The sequence below is a fragment of the Pecten maximus genome, chromosome 13 (genome assembly GCF_902652985.1).
Source record: "Pecten maximus chromosome 13, xPecMax1.1, whole genome shotgun sequence".
Lineage (NCBI taxonomy): Eukaryota > Metazoa > Mollusca > Bivalvia > Pectinida > Pectinidae > Pecten > Pecten maximus.
In genome coordinates this window covers 30,604,416-30,612,224 of record NC_047027.1, presented here as the reverse complement: position 1 = coordinate 30,612,224, position 7,809 = coordinate 30,604,416, and positions in this window count along the sequence as shown.

Sequence of the window (7,809 nt, the reverse complement as noted above, 5' to 3'; positions counted from 1 at the left end):
TCATGTCACCATGTTATATCATCATATTACTATGTTATATTACCATGTCACCATGTTATATCATCATTTCACCATGTTATATCATCATGTCACCATGTTATATCATCATACATGTTATATCATCATGTCACCATGTTATATCATCATGTCCCTATGTTATATCATCATGTCACCATGTTATATTATCATATTACCGTGTTATATTATCGTGTCACCATGTTATATCATCATGTCACCATGTCAGGTCACCGTTTTATAGCATCATGTCACCATATTATATCATCATGTCACCATGTTATATCACCATGTCACCATGTTATATCATCATTTCGTTATGTTATATCATCATCTCACCATGTTATATCTACCTGTCACCGTGTTATATCATCATGTCACCATGTTATATCATTATGTCAGCAAGTTATATCATCATGTCACCATATTATATCATCATGTCACCATGTTATATCACCATGTCACCATGTTATATCATCATTTCGCTATGTTATATCATCATCTCACCATGTTATATCTACCTGTCACCGTGTTATATCATCATGTCACCATGTTATATCATCATGTCACCATGTTATATCATCATGTCACCATGTTATATCATTATGTCAGCAAGTTATATCATCATGTCAGCATGTTATATCATTATGTCACCATGTTATATCATCATGTCATCATGTTATATCATTATATCACCATGTATATCATCATGTCACCATGTTATATCATCATGTCACCCTGTTATAGCATCATGTCACCATGCTATAGCATCATGTCACTATGTTATATCATCATGTCGTCATGTTATATCATCATGACGCCATTTTATATCATGTTATATCATCATGTCACCGTGTTATATCATCATGTGACCATGTTATATCATCATGTCACCATGTTATATCATCATGTTCCATGTTATATCATCAGGGTCAGCCATGTTATATCATCATGTCGCACCATGTTATATCATATGTCACCATGTTATATCATCATGTCACCATGTTATATCATCATGTCACCATGTTATATCATCATGTCACCATGTTATATCATCATGTCACCATGTTATATCATCATGTCGCCATGTTATATCATCATGTCGCCATGTTATATCAGCATGTGAACATGTTATATCATCATGTCACCATGTTATATCATCATGTCACCACCATGTTATATCATCATGTCACCATTTTATATCATGTCACCATGTTATATCATCATGTCGCCATGTTATATCATTATGTCACCATGTTATATCATTATGTCACCATGTTATATCATTATGTCGCCATGTTATATCATTATGTCACCATGTTATATCATCTTGTCACCGTATTACATCACCATGTTGCTATGCTATATCATTATGTCACCATGTTATATCATTATGTCATCGTGTTATATCATCATGTCACCATGTTATAGAATCATGTCACCCTATTATAGCATCATGTCACCATGTTATATCATTATGTCACCATGTTATAGCATCATGTCACCATGTTAAATCATCATGTCATCATGTAATTGCATCATGTCACCGTGTTATATCATCCTTTGACCATGTTATACCATCATCTCACCATGTTATAGAATCATGTCACCATGCTTTATAATTATGTCGCCGTGTTATAGAATTATGTCACCATGTTATATCATCATGTCGTCATGCTACATTATCATGGCACAATGTTATATCACCATGTCAGATTGTTATATAATCATGTCACCGTGTTATATCACCATGTCGCTATGTAATATCATTATACCACCATGTATATCATCATGTCACCATGTTATATCATCATGTCACCATGTTATATCATCATGTCACCATGTTATATCATCATCTCACCATGTTATAGAATCATGTCACCATTCTATGGAATTATGTCACGTGTTATATCATTATGTCACCATGTTATATCATGTCGTCATGTTATATCATCATGACGCCATTTTATATCATCATGTCACCACGTAATATCATCATGTCACCATGTTTTATCATTATGTCACCATGTTATATAATCATGTCATCGTATTACATCACCATGTCGCTATGTTATATCATTATGTCACCATGTTATATCATTATGGCATCATGTTATACCATCATGTCACCATGTTATAGAATCATGTCACCATGCTATGGAATTATGTCACCGTGTTATAGAAGTATGTCGCCATGTTATATCAATATGTCACCATGTTATATCATCATGTCGTCATGTTATATCATCATGAAGCCATTTTATATCATCATGTCACCACGTAATATCATCATGTCACCATGTTATATCATCATGTCGCCATGTTATATCATCATGTCACCATATTATATCATCATGTCACCATGTTATATCATCATGTCGCCATGTTATACCATCATGTCACCATGTTATATCATCATGTCACTATGTTATATCATCATTTCAGCATGATATATCATTATGTAACCCTGTTATATCATTATGTCACAAGTACTTAGTGCCAGAACAAAATCGATTGTGATTATTTTAGAAGCTGATCAATACACAGACGTGGAAATACCTCGTGTTTTAAATAAATCATTTGAATTATTATCTAAAGTCAAATAAACTATAATCATCAGCTAAGTAAAGGTTTACCTGAAGTGGTGGGTGGAATTATATATTAAACGTTTATCCAGATTTCCGAATGCTATGTTGACAATTGACTGAACAGTTTGTTGACCATAACAATTCTCTCGAAATTCGATGATTTTTAACACCAACATCATCTCGGTGTTTCCGTAATTTTTAACACATTAAGGCTCCCTTTTTCGAATAAAACAATAGGATACGATGTTCCGTTAATTGCCAACACAGTGTAATCACGCCCTTTAGAAATACATACCAGATTGATCATCAGCTGGGACAATTGGAGTTGTCTCCCTTCCTCAATTGTGTTATTATGTTATATATCAAATATTTAGCACAATGTATCATATGCGCTATGTGTTAGTGATCAAAATATATAGATTTGAATGTCCTGTCGTAGTTGTATTCGATAATTATTTGTAATATATGTACAATTCGTATCCATGTTTGTAAATACATTGCGACCCAGGTATTCATATCATCTAATAGACAACTTTCACAATGATATGTCAGAATATCGGGCCGACTATCACTGCGCTATTGAAACGTTCTTTTTAGAAGCTGTGGGTATTTCTGGCAAGGCGATTGGGTGCCGTAAATCGTGAGTTCGAGGCCCGCTCAGGGCACGAGTCACAAAGTTGTTTTCCTTCGTCAATTGTGTTAATATGTTATGTTGGTGATCCGGAGATATAGATTTGAATTTCCTATAAATATATTTGGCAAATCACTCAAATTCAATTTTCTCTTTATATTCTCTAGATATATCGCTTTTATTTTACGTCCCTGTCATATGTAGAAACGCATACCTATAAGATATCAAGTTTTTATATTAGAAACCAAACAGACGTATCGTGATGTTTATATGTTTTATATGATGGTAAGCGTGGGTCTCTCAGTATAATAAAAACTTGACTTAATATTTGCCACATATCCAGAAATAATATCCTGACATGAGAACCCTGCCACTAGTCATGTGCCCCCTCGACAGTCATTACTAAGCGATGTTATTATTGTTTGATAGTTCAGAAGAATATTTTGTGAATTTCTGTTTGAACGTGTGGTTAACTAACCATATTTTGTCCTGACACATTAAACAAAAACAAAAACTAAGTCACTTTTGGAGAAGGTCGTATACATATGTAAATAAGAAAAAAGAATATGTCCTTGCGGAGGTTAACATATAGAAAATAACAAAATACAAGAATTTACCGCTAGAACTTTCTGCCCTCTCTGGCTTCTTCATGCGGACCGGACATTTTTTTTATTTGAACGTTACTCGAGATGTATGGATTAAGCAATTGTGATGACGTCATAATAACGTGACGTAATAAACAAAGTCGGGACAGATTTGTTGTTAACCTGTAAATGGGAGTTCATGTGCAATTTCCGAAACCATTCCTAATTTCAGAGGACAGAGATTCAATGGAAACATACTTACTTTCTTAAGGAGAACCTGCTTCATACAGATATCAATTAACAAGATTGACTAATTGTGAATGTAAAGTGTGTCCATCTTGTTGTTTAAGGTATGAAAAGTTTAGGGTCAATTTTGAAAATACATTCGGTTTATTACGTTATGAACGGCTAGCCAGTTAAACGCTGCCAATTCTAATATCATATATTTTGAACTATCTAGTTAATTTGCACAGTCTGAAATGTACACTGTCCTTACATACCACATGTTAATATGATAACATTTGCCACGGATACAACACTATAATAGGGTTTCACGAGCGACGAAAATTACAATTCAAAGACCATGTCTCTTTTCTTACATAGACAAAAGCATGTAATGCAAGATTTTATGCATGTTGCAAATATATACCCAGGTACAGTGTATCAAAAGATATATCAGTGTTTTGAATTATTTTAATTATACACAGTCCGGACATACTTATAAGCTCAAAGTGATCATCTGGTCGAGCCGTGAGTTATTGGTTATTAGTGGGGAGTCATTTAGAGACGAAAGTCTGGTCTAATGATTAATCTACTTAATTGTAAGTGAAAAGTATCAATTATGAAATGCATATGCCATCACATAACATGGTATAGATAAGGCTGCTAATGATTCATCCATAGTGCTTTTCATACATGTATATCATCTTTGTTTCCATTATATCCATACTCTTTCCATTTAAATTCATATAGTTATTTATATATGGGTATTGCTTCTGTTGAAATAAATATTCGGTTAAACAGTTCCTATTTTCAATAAATAGTAGTTACCTCCCTTTGATTACTGTAGGCAGCTCCATCATTATTCTGTCGTGTAATACATTTCATTTAAGCATTGATGCCATTTGTTTAGGTTCATCGGGGTATGAAACAGATTCTTACAGACGTTTGCAAACAAAATTTTCTTCATACCCCGATGAAACTTTAAAAAAAAAAGATAACAACGCTTATCTATAATTATTTTTTGAAAATGATTTTCTAATTTAAAACATGTTTATGTACAATTTTACTGGTTTTAAGGTAGACCGACCCTTCGGGTTTCCTCTGATAGATCTCCTTAATTTTATTTCTATTTCAATGTTAATTATGCTCTTATCACAAAAAGCACATAAAAAAACATATGTCACCACGTTCGTTTTACTACCAGGGCCACATAAAGATACGTATTAATTAATAGCTGAACCATATTTTTAAGGATTTTATCTTTCCCCGATAATATTCACCTCAAGCATAAAAAGAAGTTTATATCCTATTTATATCATCAGTATGAGCAATATCATTCATAATTATCAAAAAAAAAAGAGAAGATTCTTTGGATGGTTAACAAAATATGGCTATTTTTTATACGAAAAACCTGTTATTTTTAGTGAAAAATTGATTTAAAAAAATACACGTTTATTTTTTTCCTGAAAAAATGAACAGAAAAATGACCCCCTTTTTTTGCTTAATTAAAAAATTCATATGTATGCTTTAAGAAAAAAAAAATAATAGCACCTCACCATATCACTTTTCACACTATGGCCGTTTACTTTGCTGGTACCCCAAAACTTTTGCTTCAAGTATGGCTCAAATTACCAAATTAGAGCAGTTATTTTGGAATCTGAGATTGATGATTTTTTTTGTTAAATCTTTACCATTTTCTTTCAAAAATTATATTGTAATCTATGTCACTGGTGCTTTCTTTTTTTCTAAAAGAATTTTATTTGTTTGATTTCCCAAACGCAATTAACATTTTCCGGATATTTCCCTCTTTTCCGGATGAAAATTAGAACATTACACTAACGGTCCTTCAGACGCTTGCTTCTAATACGCCATGTCAAACGAAGCGTATCGGTGATACAGAATGCCAGAACATGCACAATATGAGCTTCATTTGCAACGCTAAACAATGTTGCTCGAGTGTCGAGTGTCGAGCGTTCCAACCTATGCGATAATGTAATTTGAATGAAGGCAAAACCTTAGAAGAGCGCAGCAATGACAGTAATCACTTACCGTAACATGTATATACTACCAAATTTTCAGATTTTAGACTTTAGGGGGGGGGGGGGGGGGGGGGGGGGGGGGGAGTAATTTAATAGAATGACACACAAAAAATGCTACAAACTAGGCCAAAATGTAATAGGTGATTATACCCCCCTTTTAAAAAATCTAAATCTAAACATGTAAACACATTGTAACATAAACTATGTATTACATCTAAACATCTATACATGAAAGTATATAGGAAAATTCCTTAGACAGTATGTCTACAGAAAATTGAAATCCCATAGCCCAAGTCATTTTTCCATAGACCCATTTTGTAAACATATTGTTGAAAAGTAGCATTACTGTCACGCAAACGCTTGCATCATTCAGTAATAACACGCTGTTATGGGTTAAAAAAAACTCTATTGTAAGCTCTGATTTCATATGATCATTTGTCAGAAAATATTGGAATGTTGTTTACATGAATTGTAATGTATGTCAGGACTCAAACTTTTCATAGCCATCGGGGCCAACACTAAGAAATTTTACATAGCCTCTATAGCCTCTGGCCATCGGACCACCTTTACTTTCGAACACTGATTTATTGTCAGACAGAATTGTTTATTGTTTGTCCTGATGTGAATTTCATTGTCTTTACTTTGCATTGTTGGATTCCAAATGATCATGCACTTAATAATGGCATCAGTATTCTACTGCCATATTTCTTTGCTACTAACAACGTAAAGGGGCAGACGATACAACAATATTTTCATGATATATATAACAGGAAAACGAATTTAATGCCTCCACAAGGGGTTAAACCCGCGACCCTCTGCTTACTGCTCCGTCGCTCTTTTTCTCAAATTAATACACAACGTCAATTGTCGTATTGTGACGTCACATTTTTTCGCGCCATTCTCGGAATTTCTTCCATATAGGGATTGGATTTCACTTTTATGTTAACCATGCTTTTATGGAGCAATTCCTCTAAGAAGATATTCTATGAGGCGCGCTAGCGCCCCATTAAGAATATATTCTTAGAGAAATTGCTCCATAAAAGCATGGTTAACATAAAAGTGAAATCCAATCCCTATATTTACACTTACGGATGTTGTTTCTATAAGTCTTTGTGATTACAATATTTTTTCTTTGTAAATAAAAAATATCATATAAAAGTCGGACACAGGGGGAGAAGTCAATTATTAGAACAGCCAATGGTGACGCTTCACAACAAATTGAGACATTTTTTTCGTGGTAAAAAATAGTTCTGTTTTTTATTATGATATTAACATAAATTACAAAAACATATTGTTATATTATCATATTTAATATTGTCAAACATGTTATTTTTATACATTCAACAATGGTAAACAAAGCGTGTTGTTTTATTTTAAGAAACATGTGCTTGGAGAAAGTAGTTCCCGTACGCTGTCATATTTTCATATGCAAGTTCAAAGGTCAATGTTTCCATGCAAGAATGGTAAACAAATCGGTCTGGTATTGTTATAAAGTGACAAAACTTTGCAAGTGTAAATATAGAAGAATGAAAAGAATTGTTCGACCAATCACATTTGAGTAGGAAATAAAAAGCTAAACGTTACCACGGTTCGCCTCCCTTCAACATCCCAACATTTGTAGATAGCCACTCATAACTGACATTAAATACACTGGATAACGAATACAAAAGTATACGTGTATTTATGTCGAACCGTTCTCTTTAAAACATATTGATATCCATAACAAAATA